Below are 2,207 nucleotides of genomic sequence, written 5' to 3'. Positions count from 1 at the left end.
CAGAGACAGAGAGACAGACTCCAGTTATACACAGAGACAGAGAGACAGACTCCAGTTATAAACAGAGACAGAGAGACAGACTCCAGTTATAAACAGAGACAGAGAGACAGTGTGGTGATTGTCTAGGTGACAGTGTGGTGGTAGTCTAGTTGACAGTGTGGTGGTAGTCTAGTTGACAGTGTGGTGGTAGTCTAGATGACAGTGTTATGGTAGTCTAGGTGACAGTGTGGTGGTAGTCTAGGTGACAGTGTGGTGGTAGTCTAGGTGACAGTGTAGTGGTAGTCTAGGTGACAGTGTGGTGGTAGTCTAGATGACAGTGTGGTGGTAGTCTAGGTGACAGTGTGGTGGTAGTCTAGGTGACAGTGTGTTGGTACTCTAGGTGACAGTGTGGTGATGTCTAGGTGAAAGTGTTATGGTAGTCTAGGTGACAGTGTGGTGGTTATCTAGATGACAGTGTGGTGGTAGTCTAGATGAAAGTGTGGTGGTTGTTTTAATGACAGTGTGGTGGTTGTCTAGATGACAGTGTGGTGGTAGTCTAGATGACAGTGTGGTGGTTCACTCGGTGACAGTGTAGTGGTAGTCTAGGTGACAGTGTGGGCAGATCAGATTATCTCCAGTTCGGTAACTTTAGAGATCAGCTGGAGCCGACGCTGAGTGACAGAATTGTTTTGTGGGGGTTAAATGAGTCTCTCCAATGGTACCTTTTGGCTGAGCCCAATCTGGCATTTAGAGCGACGTAGGAAAAAGCCTTGTTGGCTGAGACTGCTGTAGAGAATGCCTGCATGCTTCACCCTGAGACCATGTCCTTAGACTGTGTCTGACATTCATCTCACTGCGACCAATAGTAGGCCTGTGGGGGCGGAGTCAGAGAGGACATCAGAGCCTGTTTCAGATGTGGGGGGTGCCCGTAATTCCAACAGCTGTAGGTTTAGTGCTGCAATCTGTCACTATTGTAAACTGAGAGGATATTATAGCTGTTTGAAAAAGTCCGCAGCCCATTAGGACCACACAGCAGATACACTTGGTAAAATGTGACCAGACCCTGGGCAGTATGGTGTCTATAGTACAGTCTGAGAGGGAGAAGGCCTGGACAGTATGGTGTCTATAGTACAGTCTGAGAGGGAGAAGGCCTGGGCAGTATGGTGTCTATAGTACAGTCTGAGAGGGAGAAGGCCTGGGCAGTATGGTGTCTATAGTACAGTCTGAGAGGGAGAAGGCCTGGACAGTATGGTGTCTGTAGTACAGTCTCAGAGGGAGAAGGCCTGGACAGTATGGTGTCTGTAGTACAGTCTGAGAGGGAGAAGGCCTGGACAGTATGGTGTCTGTAGTACAGTCTCAGAGGGAGAAGGCCTGGACAGTATGGTGTCTATAGTACGGTCTCAGAGGGAGAAGGCCTGGACAGTATGGTGTCTGTAGTACAGTCTGAGAGGGAGAAGGCCTGGACAGTATGGTGTCTGTAGTACAGTCTGAGAGGGAGAAGGCCTGGGCAGTATGGTGTCTATAGTACAGTCTGAGAGGGAGAAGGCCTGGGCAGTATGGTGTCTATAGTACAGTCTGAGAGGGAGAAGGCCTGGACAGTATGGTGTCTATAGTACAGTCAGAGAGGGAGAAGGCCTGGGCAGTATGGTGTCTATAGTACAGTCTGAGAGGGAGAAGGCCTGGACAGTATGGTGTCTGTAGTACAGTCTGAGAGGGAGAAGGCCTGGGCAGTATGGTGTCTGTAGTACAGTCTGAGAGGGAGAAGGCCTGGGCAGTATGGTGTCTGTAGTACAGTCTGAGAGGGAGAAGGCCTGGGCAGTATGGTGTCTGTAGTACAGTCTCAGAGGGAGAAGGCCTGGGCAGTATGGTGTCTGTAGTACAGTCTCAGAGGGAGAAGGCCTGGGCAGTATGGTGTCTGTAGTACAGTCTGAGAGGGAGAAGGCCTGGGCAGTATGGTGTCTGTAGTACAGTCTGAGAGGGAGAAGGCCTGGACAGTATGGTGTCTGTAGTACAGTCTGAGAGGGAGAAGGCCTGGGCAGTATGGTGTCTGTAGTACAGTCTGAGAGGGAGAAGGCCTGGGCAGTATGGTGTCTGTAGTACAGTCTGAGAGGGAGAAGGCCTGGACAGTATGGTGTCTGTAGTACAGTCTGAGAGGGAGAAGGCCTGGGCAGTATGGTGTCTGTAGTACAGTCTGAGAGGGAGAAGGCCTGGACAGTATGGTGTCTGTA

This window comes from Oncorhynchus masou, unplaced genomic scaffold (assembly GCF_036934945.1).
Source record: "Oncorhynchus masou masou isolate Uvic2021 unplaced genomic scaffold, UVic_Omas_1.1 unplaced_scaffold_1500, whole genome shotgun sequence".
In the NCBI taxonomy this organism is placed as follows: Eukaryota; Metazoa; Chordata; class Actinopteri; order Salmoniformes; family Salmonidae; genus Oncorhynchus; species Oncorhynchus masou.
The sequence above is the reverse complement of the archived record's forward strand: the minus strand, read 5'-3'. Positions refer to the sequence as shown.